The sequence below is a fragment of the Pleurodeles waltl genome, chromosome 12 (assembly GCF_031143425.1).
Source record: "Pleurodeles waltl isolate 20211129_DDA chromosome 12, aPleWal1.hap1.20221129, whole genome shotgun sequence".
NCBI classification, from domain to species: Eukaryota; Metazoa; Chordata; class Amphibia; order Caudata; family Salamandridae; genus Pleurodeles; species Pleurodeles waltl.
The window spans coordinates 4,475,637-4,491,797 of record NC_090451.1 but is presented as its reverse complement, the minus strand read 5'-3'; the positions used below and the strand labels follow the sequence as shown (position 1 = coordinate 4,491,797).

Genomic DNA, 16,161 nt, shown 5'->3' with positions numbered 1-16,161 from the left:
TCTGGGCACCTGAGGAGGCGGCTTTTCTGGTGAGCGGACTGTATCTCTTCATAATGCCTTGACAACCTATTTCAGAAATGGTTCTCGGTTTGGCGTGCTGCTCTGGCCGGCTCCTTATATGTATTCAATGGTTCAAAAAGGGCGTACGCCTCTACAACATAGCGGTCACATGCTCACCTTGACGGCTCTGATACGTTGAGGGGTTACACGTAACAGTAACCATATGTCATGACCTTTGCAGCATTTGCCCAGCCCCTCTTTTTGGATTAGTTGGTAGGGTGGAGGTTTGTCATTACAACCCCAATGCTCTGCCCTGCGAGGTGGCCCCCCAGGCAGCCACTCGGTCCTGAATGTCTGACATGTCCACACTTGTCCTCTTAGGCCATGAAGCATGCCGCACACCTGCACAGCCGCCATTTCACACAGTCCATAGACCTACACACAAGGGACAGCATCAGGGCACGTGACTAACACAGCATCACATCATGTCACAACCCACGTGACTCACCTACGTCATTACTTACGTCATCACGGGGCAGGGTACCCACGTCATTGCCTACGTGATCACGGGGCGGGCACCTGTCAAAAAGTTTGATGGAAGGTATCCCCTTATACAACTGAGGGGCAACTTCCTGAGACAGTCAGATTGTCCTCGCATTCGGTAGAAATGTAGTGAACTATAGAAGTTTCATATTTAATAATCCAACCACCTCTACTAAAGAAAGCGGCCAGAGCTCTGATTTGACAACCGGTCTTTTGTGTTATTCATGTGTCAGATTCTCTGAGTTTCTAAAGCAATTTCACCTTAAATAAGAAGATTAATCCGTTCAGCTTTGCTGCCCTCTGACAACGAAGACTGAAAGGACAGGGTTTTAGCTATCAGTAACTTTGCAGCACTGTTATGTTTCAATGGCACCGGTGATACCAGCCACAAGGTTTGCACTGTCACCCCTAAAGTCTTTAGTCATTGAGGGTCACCTGACATAAGCTTTCAAGGTAAGTCGAACAATTAAATGTATATTTTTGTTAACAGCATTTTCTCACCAAGCCTGAGCGAAGTTTTATTACACCAGCAAGATCTGCGAATTTCACACCATGCAATACTCACAGAACTTCATGAATTTCATCAGTGAGAAATTAATTTCTCACATTTTTTTTTTTTTTTTTTTTACAAATGAGAGACAGCAAACTACTCCCCTCGCTAATCTCACAGTCGTTTAAGCACAATAAATCCACTAAACCTCACAGCATTATAACACATTTCTGTGAAACAATGTTTTTCTGTTTCACACAGTTGTAGTTTTTACCAGCTGAGCCAACTGTCCGGACTACTGCAAAGAACCGACCTTGGTCTAACATTCGGGGCAATAAACCAGCGCCTCTTTCAGAAAGGGTTAATCTCCCGTTTTGTGAATGATTTCTTAACAAGTAGAAAGTGCAGGACTGGCCGCAGCAGACCCCGGAAAATCCCCAGTGGGTTGAGGGTCTGGAGATGCTACTAGCGCTGAAAGGACTGAGGGATTCACTGTCCTACAGAACAGCAAAACAGAACTGAGGCACTGACTTACAGTTCCCACGTCATCATGTACAGGATGTGCAGCTGCAAACACGTACTAGTTCTTGCTATGGAGCCAGAGCTCGAAGTACTGGAGTAATTCACGATTCTGTTCAGAAGTGGCTGCACATACGTTCACCCGGTGTGTCAGCTGCCGGTGCAGCCCTGCAGGAGGAGATCCAGAACATAAACCTGTGGGTGGAAATGCGTCCGAGTCGCTCCGGCCTCTCCGTGATATTCATTCCTCGTGGTTTCCTTAGTTCTGTATCCTTGTGAGTCAATGTCAGTCGTGAGACAGACTAAATGATTTACTATCAAAGTGAAACTCACACAGTAATAATGAAATTAGATTATTGCACAAAAATATATACTGCGTTGGCCGGGAATCGAACCCGGGTCAACTGCTTGGAAGGCAGCTATGCTCACCACTATACCACCAACGCCTGCTACTATTGTTGGAGCTGCATTGGCTTTGAGAAATAACACAAGCCCGCCGATATCTTCACAGAAGAGTTATTCTGCAGCTAAGGCGAGCATTCCCGCACAGACTTTTCACTCCACTCACCCGTCTAAGAGCCCCCAGATAGTCCAGTTTTAACAGCCCCTCCGCGGGACTGAGCACCAATAACTGAAGCCATCAATTCTACTCAGACAGAAACCAGCAGCATCACCCAAACTCCGCAATTTAATCGTATGCTGACTTCCCTCCGGTCCTAGCAGTAGGTTAGCCTTAGTATTATGGGCGCCAGGGTCAGAATGGACATGAGCCCCAGAAACCTCTGGTCCTCGGTGCCACTCTACCTGCTACACGCCCTGTGGCCTACAACAGTGAATTCGACCTGTCGAGGGGCGGTAAACCAACCTGCAGGGGGAGATCCGTGGTGTCAATCAAGGGTTATCCAGCTCCAGACAATCTGTTTTAAGGAAAGCGATGGTGCCCCCTCCCCATTTCCCCACCCGCCACCCAACCTCACCCTTATTTCAAGAATCTCTACATTGTCACTAGAAAGAAGCCCGGCACAGAAGAGAAGCTTTCAGAGCTGCCGGGAGAGGGTTGAACCTTCAGTTTACAGAAGCCGAATAGTCCACCAGACTCACCGCTGCATTAAAGGGATCCCACGGCCTCTCGGAGGCAGAATGTAGCAAGAATCCATCTGAGGTCAAGGGGGTCCGCACATCGACTTCACGCACTGGAAAGAACAAGATGGGACCGATGCTGGGGGGCTACAGGCGGGGGAGAACCACCTCATTCTATGGGGCATCCTTTAATACACCCCGTCTGGCCAGGGGTTCCTGGGGTGATGGAACATCATCCCAGAGACCCCCCCATATCTTGTCTGAATGCTGAATAAACACGCGGGGAAACTTGCGGAGGGTGATAAATGCGCTCTTATCACTGGCCGGTCAGACCCTACTAGCTGGCTGCTGACCGGGGCATCCATTCCAGGTTTCCCCGGGTCAATGCGTGATGTGCTGCTCCAGTCCAAGTTTTTACTTTGAATTCTGGGAGTTTTAGTTTTACTTATTCCATTATAAAACAGGACTACAAGTCCAGAATTCAAAGTAAAAAAAACTCGGATTGGAGCAACACATAAAGAATGGACCTGGGAAACTTGGCAGCTATGCTGGTGCCACCCTGGAGGGTTGGTACCACAGAGTGTGGCATGTTCTAGGGGTGGAAAACCTCACACATTCTGATACGGGTCCGGATGCCGTATCCCACTGGTGGGGGCCCTGCTCCTGACGTTAGTTTACAAAAGACCACACGGGCCTTACATGCCCAAGAGCACACGAGTGGTACTACTGCAGCCTGGGGCAGGAAGGAGAGATGGACTACAGGGAAAGGCGCTGCTGAGCTTCAGTCCTTCCGGTTTCACCATCACGAACGGGTCAGTTTCTGAGAAAACACATTAAAGTGGGGAACGGGAGAGACAGAGTGTTTCTCTTCATGTCTGGAAACGTGTAAATGTTATTCTTAAAAAGAAATCAATAAGGGGACCAATCACAGCAACAAAAACGAAACGCCGCATCAATGCATCGAAGCAAGGTAGTCAAACGACAATTGCTGAACCCTGCAAGCTCCGCATGCCATGATTCACCATGGTATCCAACCGAACCCCCCCCCGCCCACAGCGCCCAGCTCACTGACACAACCTCATCTGAAGCAAGGTTAACCCACTGACAAAACCTCACCTGAAGCCCAACTCACTGACACAACCTCACCCGAAGCCCAACTCACTGACACAACCTCACGCAAAGCAACCCCAACTCACTAACACACCTCACCCGAAGCCCAACTTACTGACACAACCTCACCTGAAGCAAGCCCAACTCACTGACACAACTTCAAGCGAAGCAACCCCAACTCACTAACACAACCTCACCGAAGCCCAACTCACTGACACAACCTCACCCGAAGCTCAACTCTCTGACACAACCTCACCTGAAGGAAGCCAAACTCACTGACACAACCTCACGAGAAGCAAGCCCAACTCACTAACACAACTTCACGCAAAGCAACCCCAACTCACTAACACAACCTCATGCGAAGCAACCCCAACTCACTAACACAACCTCATGCAAAGCAACCCCAACTCACTAACACAACCTCATGCGAAGCAACCCCAGCTCATTGACACAACCTCACCTGAAGCAAGCCCTGACCAGCCCACCCCTGTGGGTGCACTGATATCTGTAGTAACTGACAACACCCTCCAATGGTCGCTGCCCCTTAAAACCTAGTGAAAACACATGCACAGCTGCAGAGGCACACAACTGTGTTTAGACCTTCTACAACCCCCTCCTGCCTCCCATGAATCAGTGATCTACTCTTCCTCACAGTGGCTTACACTTCCTGAGACAAACAAGCCCCACATAGTACAGCAGGACTCGTCTTAAGCACATCAGCCGGATTGTGGGTGTCCACAAAGGCATCAAACCTGTGAAGAGTCTCAGACTGAGGACCTGCACCTACACTGCACCACACACCTCCCCCCCTGTCCTACTGACTAACAGAGCACCATGTGGTAACCCTGCATTCAGAGGTGGACTCACTGACCCGGTGGCGCATATTCTAAAGTGTTCACAATTTCAATACCGGACTACACCGGTCCAATCCCTAAACAGCAGCACACAACCTCACAATTAGAAGAACCAGTGAAACGATCGACAGCCTCAGCCGGGCGCACACTGAATGTGTTTGTCGCTTCCAAAAAACTTGCAGCAACACTCTGCTCTTTGTCAAGAAGAATGAGAGGCCAAGAAGGTGACAGATGTGTGTTATAGTTTCAAGTTTAAATTTATTGGCACAGTTAGTTAAAACCATTGCAATTCAAACATACATATTTGTAGAAATACTTAGCATACTCACTGTATTAAATAGAGACTCATAAAAACATAAAATGCTTGTTTAAACTAAAACTTATCATAATGATCAATTTGTGCATGACTAAAATGTTCTCTACTGATTCCAACCTTACTCTTGGTCTTAAATTTAGGACTTTCTTACTCCCGTGCAAAACTGTGATTGTAGATGAGTAGGGCTCAGGGAATACTAAAAATGACGAACACTAAGTTATACCTGAGACTGTTTTCTGGCTGCAGCTAACCTGTTGGGTGCTTTACTAACATAAAATGATAACCCGTGCGCACTCGGCTTAGATTTTATTCTCTAGTTCTTTCTGGGCCTGTACCATAAATTTGGTCCCCCGACAAGAAAAGAGTATTGAGAGTCCGCTGAGCCAACTGATGACGGCTGGACTGCATGTTCAATATCCTAAAAATATTTTTCAGATACAATATCCTGTAACCTAGCAACACCGGGCACACACAGAAAATGTGTTCTAATGACTCCTGTCTGTATCCACACAGTCAACAGGAATGCGTTGGATCTTGTTGTCTCCATGAAGGGACCATGGGCCAGATGTATCAAAGGTTTTTACCCATTCTGTGTCTATGGGAAAAAGTGTTTGTACATATGTCCCCATATCTTTCATTTCCATCAACCCAAATCGAAAGAGCATGAACTAGTGTTCCAGCAACTGGTTGAAGGATGCTGCTAAATATTCCTGTACCCGTAAGGTTTTGTAAGATGTTGTTACAATCCTGGTGTGCTGTCTTCTTCTTCCCAATTTTTGTTTGTCAGAATTTAAAGATTTTATCTTAGTGACAGCATTTGCCTTCCGGTAAATCTCCTTTTTGCCCAGGTTCTGCTCCCAGGCTTCTGGCAGACCTAGCACTTTAAAACAGTTGTTTAAATGCTGACCACAGGTGCCTTTATTGTTGTGACCCTGTTGCTCCTCGATTTCCATCCAACATAGGTTATTTAAGGTACCAATCTCTGCTGTACGCATCCTCCAGCATAATTTGGTGAAAGCACATTTACTCTGAAATTCGTAGTTTTTCAGACCCAATTCTTGGCAGACCTGGACTGGAGATGCTGGTCGGGGGAACCGAAAAACCATTTTGTAGGCCTTTGTCTGGACTTGATTGAAAAAAACTGCCTCCTTCCCCAGCATGATTTCGGCGCCATAAGTGACAGTCGGCATTAGTCGTGCTGCCGTGACTGAAAGGAGGTGTGAATATGACGGGCAGCTCAGTTTTTGTTTTAGTATTTTGAAGCCATAGGTCAATGAAAGGGCTTTAGCTTGAGCAACAGCAAGCTGTGGCTTGAAGGTCAAGAGGCGGTCCATGGTGAATCCCAAATATTTGTATGTGGGGGCAGCCTCCACCCGGGTTCCCTTTATGAACCATGAAGAAGATTTGTACTTTATGTCTACTAGGCGGCCAACCTTAGTTTTACTCAAATTCAATTCCAGACCTTGCATTGTTATGTATGTATGAAATGCGTTGATGCTATGCTGTAGGCCGACTTGTGTTTGGCTGAGTATGACTGTCGTCTGCATACTGTAGCCATGCTATTCCTTTCTTGGGCAATATTGGCGGATGGCTGTTTACCGATGCTAGAGCCTCAGCTAGGTCGGCAAGATATAAGTTGAACAGCGTAGGAGCTAATACATTCTTGTTTTAGTCCTTTTGCCATCAATATTCTGTTGGTGAGGTAGCCACCTTCTTCGATTTTTACTTGCGCCCAAGTGCCTATGTACAAGTCCATCATTGCATTGAGAAGGCTACAGGGTAAGCCCCAACCTTTCAGTTTGTCCCATAGGTGGGTTCTTGGTACGAAATCAAACCCTGCCTTTAGATCAATAAAACATGTGAATAGCCTTTTCTTCTTAAGCCTGGCTTTGTTTCCCAACAGAGCCAGGGTTGTCAGGTTAGTGGAGGCTCCCATACCAGTTCTGAAACGTGTCTGGCATTGTGGAATTAGATGTCTGTCATGAATCCATTCTGCTAGTAGTTGCAGTAAACATGCTGAGTAGAGTTTTATTTCCACATCTATCAATGCTATTAGCCTGTAGTTTGAAGGGCTAGCGGGGTTGCCTGCTTTATATATTGGATGGATGATACTGCCTTTCCATGCGTCTGGTAGACCCGTGGTGCCCTGGGGGTCATCAAAAAGCAGCATCATATATTGTGCCCAGAATGAAGGGTCTCCTCTAAATAGGGCATTTGGCATTCCGTTCCGGCCAGCTGAGCCTTCCAGTTTTAATTTCTTTATAAGGCTTATCACCTTTTCGATGTCGATGCTCTTTAGTGTGTACTTTTGTTCATTTTGGTTTATAAGTAAATCTGTTTGCGTTGTCTCTCTGAAACCAAAGTTATCTTACTTGGGTCATTGGCTGACTGAGTGGCCTCCTCCTTCATATGGTGTACTGGGCGTGAGAACATTGTTTGTATGTGGGCTTCCCATGTGGCCGCATCAATTCCGGTGTTCATATGTCGATTTTTTTCCCCTGATTTAGTACATTTATCAGTTCCCAGAACTTTTCATTATTTTTCTGTTTGTTGGACATGAGCAGCTTGGTCCACAAATCCTCATGATACCTCCGTTTTGCCATCCAGCAATTTTTCTTGTATTTGGCTCTTAGCTCAGAGAGCCTTGTGTTGTCAGATTTCCTTCCCCAGCGTGTGTCCTTTAGGACTTCTTTTAATTCTCTAGAGACTTGATTTTTCTGATTATGCAGTGTTTTGTTAAACCATGGCTTTTCTGCTCTGCCGCTCTTAACTTTGTTTTTTGTTTCTATGACCTAAATTGGGAGACTTTTTTTGATGGAAAATGTATTCATTAAGGAATCACACAAGTGCGTCCTATCGGTCACTCGTTCTCCTAGAGGATGATTTTCTTGTTCCTGCATTCTTAGTGTTTCTTTAAGCTCATTAATTGTGCCAGCACTGCGGTACACTTCTTCCATTACTATACCGAGGCCTGGCCCCTTCCATTTAAATTTTTTTGTGTCATAAGTCACTGGGGCTGAAATTATGATATTGGCAGAGGGTAGCCGGTTCCATTCATTCTGGATCTTAATGAGTTGTGGGAAGTGATCGCTCTCAGTGCGTTCTTGGATCCTATATGCTAAAACCAATGGCAGTGCAGTTTCATTGATAAATGTAAAGTCGATGTTAGATTTTTTTGTGCAACTTAAGAAGGTTACTTGTGCGGATGAAGCATCCTCAGGAAGAGGAATCAGGCAACGCAAACACAGGGTTTCAAGCTTTGAGTTAGTGTATGTTCCATTTAGAGGTTTTGTGCTGCACTTTCTCAAATCAAGGTTGAAATCGCCAGACAGAATGAGGATTGCGTCCTTATTTTGCTTCTGCAGCATTTTTACAATGCTGATCAACGTTTCCATATTTTCTCTGTTTTGCATTTTATTAGGATGATTATATACATTGATCAGTAGTAGGGTTCTGTTGTTGCCTAATGGAGCCCAGTGTTCCAACATAGTTGGTAGCAGCCAGTCAATGCCCAGGTCGATCTGTTTGATCACCCAGTTGATTTTCGTGGAGCAGTATGTTGTAAGGCCCCCCTTGGGGTGTCCGTGACTTTGAGGTTGTTTTGCAGAGACGTCTATCCCTGAATGTCCAGAAATGTGTATTGGCTCCATGCACCATGTTTCCTGCAACATGAAGATTTCAAACTGCTTTAGGAAACTCAGTGCCAGCTTATTGGTAACCAGGTTTTTTAGAGCACAAGTGTTCCAGGAGCATATGGGGATATTGTAGGAAGTTGGCTCTGTATGTACTATTTCAAAGTAAGAAATAGCATGCACAGAGTCCAAGGGTTCCCCTTAGAGGTAAGATAGTGGCAAAAGAGATAATTCTAATGCTCTATTTTGTGGTAGTGTGGTCGAGAAGTAGGCTTATCAGAGGGTAGTGTTAAGCATTTGTTGTGCACACACAGGCAATATAAGAGGAACACACACTCAAAGACAATTCCAGGCCAACAGGTTTTTGTATAGAAAAATATATTTTCTTAGTTTATTTTAAGAACCACAGGTTCAAGATTTACAAGTAATACCTTTCATTTAAAGTATTTCACTTAGGTAACTTAAGAACTTGAATCAGAAAAATAGCATGTACAGTTTTCACAAAAATGGCAATAAGCTTTTTTTAAACTAGACACTGCAATTTTCAACAGTTCCTGGGGGAGGTAAGTATTTGTTAGTTTTGCAGGTTAGTAAACCACCTGCAGGGTTCAAAGTTGGGTCCAAGGTAGCCCACCGTTGGGGGTTCAGAGCAACCCCAAAGTTACTACACCAGCAGCTCAGGGCCGGTCAGGTGCAGAGGTCAAAGTGGTGCCCAAAACGCATAGGCTTCAATGGAGAAGGGGAAGCCCCGGTTCCAGTCTGCCAGCAGGTAAGTACCCGCGACTTCGGAGGGCAGTCCAGGGGGGTTTTGTAGGGCACTGGGGGACACACAAGTCAGCACAGAAAGTGCACCCTCAGCGGCACGGGGGCGGCCGGGTGCAGAGTGCAAACAGGCGTCGGTTTGTAATGGAGTTCAATGGGAGACCAAGGGGTCTCTTCAGCGATGCAGGCAGGCAAGGGGGGGGCTCCTCGGGGTAGCCGCCACCTGGGCAAGGGAGAGGGCCACCTGGGGAACGCTTCTGCACTGGAGGTCGGATCCTTCAGGTCCTGGGGGCTGCGGGTGCAGTGTCTTTACCAGGCGTCGGGTTCTTAGAAGCAGGCAGTTGCGGTCAGGGGGAGCCTCTGGATTCCCTCTGCAGGCGTCGCTGGGGGGGCTGAGGGGGGTCAACTCTGGCTACTCACAGGGTCGTAGTCGCCGGGGAGTCCTCCCTGTAGTGTTGTTTCTCCGCAGGTCGAGCCGGGGGTCTCGGGTGCAGACTGCAAAGTCTCATGCTTCCGGCGAGAAAAGTGTTGTCTTTATTGCAAAGATGTTTCTTCTTTGGAGCAGAGCCGCTGTCCTAGGGAGTTCTTGGTCCTTTTAGATGCAGGGTAGTCCTCTGAGGGTCCAGAGGTCGCTGGACCCTGTGGAACGCGTCGCTGTTGCAGTTTTTCTTGAAGTGGGGAGACAGGCCGGTAGGGCTGGGGCCAAAGCAGTTGGTGTCTCCGTCTTCTCTGCAGGGCTTTCAGGCCAGCAGTCCTTCTTCGTCTTCAGGTTGCAGGAATCTATCTTGCTAGGTTCTGGGAGCCCCTAAATACTCAATTTAGGGGTGTGTTTAGGTCTGGGGGGTTAGTAGCCAATGGCTACTAGCCCTGAGGGTGGCTACACCCTCTTTGTGCCTCCTCCCTGAGGGGAGGGGGGCACATCCCTAATCCTATTGGGGGAATCCTCCATCTGCAAGATGGAGGATTTCTAAAAGTCAGAGTCACCTCAGCTCAGGACACCTTAGGGGCTGCCCTGACTGGCCAGTGACTCCTCCTTGTTTTTCTCATTATCTCCTCCGGCCTTGCTGCCAAAAGTGGGGCCGTGGCCGGAGGGGGCTGGCAACTCCACTAGCTGGAGTGCCCTGGGGTGCTGTAACAAAGGGGGTGAGCCTTTGAGGCTCACCGCCAGGTGTTACAGTTCCTGCAGGGGGAGGTGAGAAGCACCTCCACCCAGTACAGGCTTTGTTACTAGCCACAGAGTGACAAAGGCACTCTCCCCATGTGGCCAGCAACATGTCTGGTGTGTGGCAGGCTGGTAAAACTAGTCAGCCCACACTGGAAGTCGGGTATGTTTTCAGGGGGCATCTCTAAGATGCCCTCTGGGGTGTATTTCACAATAAAATGTACACTGGCATCAGTGTGCATTTATTATGCTGAGAAGTTTGATACCAAACTTCCCAGTTTCCAGTGTAGCCATTATGGTGCTGGGGTGTTCGTGTATGACAGACTCCCAGACCATATACTCTTATGGCTACCCTGCACTTACAATGTCCAAGGTTTTGCTTAGACACTGTAGGGGCATAGTGCTCATGCACCTATGCCCTCACCTATGGTATAGTGCACCCTGCCTTAGGGCTGTAAGGCTTGCCAGAGGGGTGACTTACCTATGCCATAGATAGTGTGAGGTTATCATGGCACCCTGAGTCATTTTCTCCCCACCAGCACACACAAGCTGGCAAGCAGTGTGTCTGTGCTGAGTGAGGGGCCTCCAGGGTGGCATAAGACATGCTGCAGCCCTTAGAGACCTTCCCTGGCACCAGGGCCCTTGGTACCAGGGGTACCAGTTACAAGGGACTTACCTGGATGCCAGGGTGTGCCAATTGTGGAAACAAAGGTACAGGTTAGGGAAAGAACAGTGGTGCTGGGGCCTGGTTAGCAGGCCTCAGCACACTTTCAAATCATAACTTGGCATCAGCAAAGGCAAAAAGTCAGGGGGTAACCATGCCAAGGAGGCATTTCCTTACAGATTTTTTCTGAGTTTTCATCAGGACCAGTTATGATTGTTGTCGTTTAAAATTTGCCTTCCAGCCTGTTTGACTGTCGAGGGCATACCGATGAAGAACTGTTGGTGCGTGCCGTTATGAAGCATGCTATGATGCTTTACTATAGCCTTAGATCCCGCCGTAGCGGGCTCTACCGGCTATTAAAGGCCCGCTCGGCTCGGGCATTTAACAAGGGAGAGGGACTTTAATAGCCGGTAGAGCCCGCTACGGCGGGTTCTAAGGCTATTAGAACATTCTGCCACACAGGGCAGAATGTTCCATTAAAAAAAAAAAAAATGTTCACGGAGCCAGAGGGGATTAATATCCCTTCTGGCTCCATGAGGCTTTGTTCACAGCTGTTGCTGTGAACAAAGCAAACATTGGAATGTTGGCGCTGCGGGCTTTTACCGGCCAGTAAAAGCCTGCAGCACTCCATTGTTTTCAATGGAGCCCCCAGCATTCCAATGTTCTAATATTGTCAAATGTTCCCGATTACTTGGGGAGGTTTCTACTTCCACGGCCCCTTTTAAAATTGATCTGCCCTTCTTTTGTTGCGGTATTAAAAGATTAGTATGTCCGGGCGGTTCTAATTTTTGCAGGACGATGCCCCATGAGCTGAACGTACCTTGATATTCTAGATCTGTTAGGTGACAGATGTGTGTTATAATATTGTAACACCACACCACACATACACAGCACACACAACACAAAGCAACAGAAGGTAACATAACAACATATGATAACAGATATGTTGGTTCACTTAAATGCTTAAGTAGGTTTAGATCATAAGCATGTTAAAAGTGCCTTTGAATATACAATATACAATTGTTCACTTCCACCCCCCTGGGTATCTGAGTACCTCTGGGTCTTGATCCCAACGCTTGATTTTTTGTCTTAAATGTTCAGAGGTGACAAGTTAAAACCATCTGCTCTGTATATGCGAAGATCCTGGAGGGGGCTGAGCAGAATGTGTCAGGAAGGAGAGTAATGCAGAGCGAGGCATGCAATGTAAAAAGACAGGGAGAAACAGAGCCTCAAATGAAAATGTTATTGCACCCAAAGGGTCCTCTCCAGATGGTCTCACTCCTCCAGTCTTAAGGGTGAAGAGCGTTGTATACGTGTTTGTGGTCAGTCATTGTTTAGTCGCTTGAGTGTTTGTGGTCAGTCACGTGAACTAACTCAACGCACCAGTATTATATGCGAAAATAAATCTGAGGGACATTCTAAGAAATCTGCAGAAAGGAAAAGGCCAAAATGCAAAATACATATATACATCTCATGAAGTACCACGCACTGTGTTTATGTACAGAGATCCATAATGTTTGGTTTGAACCCTTCTTGGTAAAAATAGGTTCTCTGGTCTCACATAAATGCTTCGCATAATGTGTGCATTACCGCAGAAATATTTCTGCTGAATCACATATTTTATCAATAATGACAGGGCTGTAGAATTTCACTAAATAAAAAGGATTAAGGACTCTTTTCCGTGTGAAACAGTAGAGATCCCAGTGGAAAAGTAGTAGGCCTGTAACTCTGTGGTCCAAGGTTCGAAGTCGTCCTCTGCTAGTCATTTTGACTTCCAGCACCATATTTTCATTTAACAGTTCATGATTTGTTCTGTATTATCTTCCGCTGAAGGAAAACGTAATATTTTATTTTCCACTCCACAAGTGGAAAGAATGATGCATCATATGCGGCTATAGACTTATACGACAGCGCCATCTACTGTCTATCAATTGAAGTATCCAACGCATTGTTTAGATAATAACTAGCAATGTGGGGTGAGGTAAGGCTGCTACTTCCTGTTAATGTAATACAGAATTGTGGCATAGCATTATTTTTGTTGCTCAATGCAGCTAAAACACTTGCATTTTTCCCAAAGGGTACATTATAAATGATGCGAAGCTTCTAAGTACACATTAGAAGCAGGTTTCCAGGTAATCTATGAGAGCTTGGTCCACATTTATGTTTATATAAAACAAGAGTTTTTAAATGCAATTATTTTTTTAATTGAGAAATTAGGGTAAATTCATGGGAGTCAATTTTGGAGTTTAAAAGAACAACTTTTTGACCCCGACGTGATTTGAACACGCAACCTTCTGATCTGGAGTCAGACGCGCTACCGTTGCGCCACGAGGTCTACTGTTCTGTTCAACAGGATGACTTACAAGTAAGCAAAATGATTTCTTGCTCGTCAAACTTTCCAGAGTAATTAACGAGATTAAAGTACATGAAGCTATTCTACAGGCCTGGCACTAGGTCACTCTAAAGTAAACATTTACAGTCCATTCAATAACACCGACCATCCATGCGATATGTATTACTACATTTTCATGACACCCTTGTACTTGCTTTGTTGCTGGCGCTGCTAATTTATAGTCCTGTCAAGTGTGACATAGACTATGAAAAACACATTTCTTGTATCATCAGGAGCGAAAGATCAGACATTTGTAACACAAGTCAGCCGAGATCCCATAAACTCAGCAAACAGAGTTTTTTGTTAATATGCCACTCTCCTCGAGGGCACAGAGTCAGAACTCTGCCTCCTTGGCCACAATTGTTAGTAGCTTTGCTTTGGTGGGCGCACTGTTACTGGGTGAATGGGAGAGTCACGCATGAGTCCAAGTGGAGAGATGATTTTGGAGTGAACTGTGCCAGTGGACATCACTCAAGTGTGTCACGGAGAATACTCAAATAGCGACAGAAAATGCTGCCCGCCCCGAAATATCCTTGCACAGGGATACCTTGTTGAAGTTGTTACTCGCGCTAGGAAATTCTCCTCCTTAACTTTTCAGTTAATTTCAAGTATTTTCTATCCTTTGAAGGGTGTGGCCCCAGGAACATCACAATGGTATCTATCAACAGTGCAGCAGGTGCAGTGGCACTGAGGTTGTTGAATTTGAGCGGACCACTACATCCCAATTAGGCTTTTTGCTACTTAACCAGAGGACATGGATGCATTTCCCTTGCTTGCATGAGGGCACCATGTACCCTCACTGCACCACTGGCCAAGATATCCATTGCAAAGGTTTGTACTAATGTTTAAGTCAGGCAAGGAAGGAGTGCACATGACCTAGATTTTGATAGATGATATCACAATTAATAAAAATAAGTTAGATGACTATGACTAGTGGGAGAAAAATGTGAAACAGAAATCTATAGAAAAAAAATCACTGGCAGATTGAACTTGCCACTTTTCACGACTGTATTCCACTTGTTGGATTTAGTGGAATTTTGGAGCTATTGCACATTTTGTGCTCTTTCAAACCCCCACTGTGAACCACCACGAAACACCATGAACCACCAACTGCAAACTATTAATCAGAACAAGCATTTGCAATTCTATAGGTCTTGCATTTTCTTGAGTTTGAGCTATTGGCATTGTAAATTCATAACTGGACTTTCCTTGCCTAAACGTCTGAACAGAAATTGGGAAATCAGGCTGGAAAAGTATTTTCTTTTTGTTTTAACAGAATGAAACATCTTGAAAGCCTAATTGCCTTCCATTTCAACAAAGCTCGAATGAAGTTAACAATAGCAGAGCAGCCTGAGAAGATTTTTTTTCCCCCAATAAAGGAGGTAAGAAATGCCCTATGTGCTATGTCGTGAGAGCTGGCAGGGAGGGGTCCTTGAGAAAGAGACTCAAGATGCATGTGAGGCTAAGCAAGATTCACATTATTGCTTCTAGGTTTAGCTACATTGTACCAGAAAGGGCATATTGTGGCTTTCGTGAACAGTGAGCTAAACAATGGTGTGTTTCTTTTTTAAAATAAGCGTATTTTAGGACCCGGAGGTAAACGAGGACAGCACTGGAATAAAGCCAAAACAAATGTCAGCGAAATGGGAGGAGGTGGGAGGAATGAAATGCTGCAACAAAACGCAGGTCGCTACCAGCCTAAAACGCCCACAGTGAAAAGGGAGTACCAAAGAAATAACAAAAATAGTCAGTCCCAGCAACAGATAAAGAAACCAAAGTGGATCAGTACAGTAGTTGGTCACTGCTCTGAAACAGTACAAGGAGTGAGAAAAAGGCAGAACTGACCACTAGCGATTTTTAAAGGACACTGCAACCAACAAATGAAATTGCTTTAAGCCATAAGAAGTATTCTAAAAGTGGACACGAGGCCGATGGCTTACGCTCGACCAAAAAATGGCACAAAAATGGCAAAAAAAGGGGGGGTGGCCTGACGCAGAAGAATGTGGCAGCTAAGCCTGGTCCTGGTGTGCCGTCTCCCTGATGCCATAAACCCTTCAGTTCTTCAGAGCTGAGATTCCCCACTGAGGCCCAAAGCATGAGGATAAGCCTTCAGATCGTGTAGAAGCAAAAACTGAAGCCTGTAGGAGGCTGGACTGGCTTGTAGTGAGTACCAAGGGGTACTTGCACCTTGCACCAGGCCCAGTTATCCCTTATTAGTGTATAGGGTGTCTAGCAGCTTAGGCTGATAGATAATGGTAGCTTAGCAGAGCAGCTTAGGCTGAACTAGGAGACGTGTGAAGCTACTACAGTACCACTTAGTGTCATATGCACAATATCATAAGAAAACACAATACACAGTTATACTAAAAATAAAGGTACTTTATTTTTATGACAATATGCCAAAGTATCTTAGAGTGTACCCTCAGTGAGAGGATAGGAAATATACACAAGATATATATACACAATAGCAAAAATATGCAGTATAGTCTTAGAAAACAGTGCAAACAATGTATAGTTACAATAGGATGCAATGGGGAAACATAGGGATAGGGGCAACACAAACCATATACTCCAAAAGTGGAATGCGAACCACGAATGGACCCCAAACCTATGTGACCTTGTAGAGGGTCGCTGGGA

The 16,161-nt window shown here is 45.8% G+C and overlaps 2 non-coding genes across 2 annotated transcripts; both read right to left on the bottom strand.

The window, feature by feature from the left end:
* Positions 1–1,926: 1,926 nt before the first annotated feature.
* TRNAG-UCC (transfer RNA glycine (anticodon UCC)) lies at positions 1,927–1,998 on the bottom strand. Its single transcript has one exon. It is a non-coding gene; the product is annotated as a tRNA-Gly (tRNA).
* An 11,397-nt stretch (positions 1,999–13,395) lies between these two features.
* Positions 13,396–13,467, bottom strand: TRNAW-CCA (transfer RNA tryptophan (anticodon CCA)). The gene has a single exon. It is a non-coding gene; the product is annotated as a tRNA-Trp (tRNA).
* Between the last annotated feature and the right edge of the window lie 2,694 nt (positions 13,468–16,161).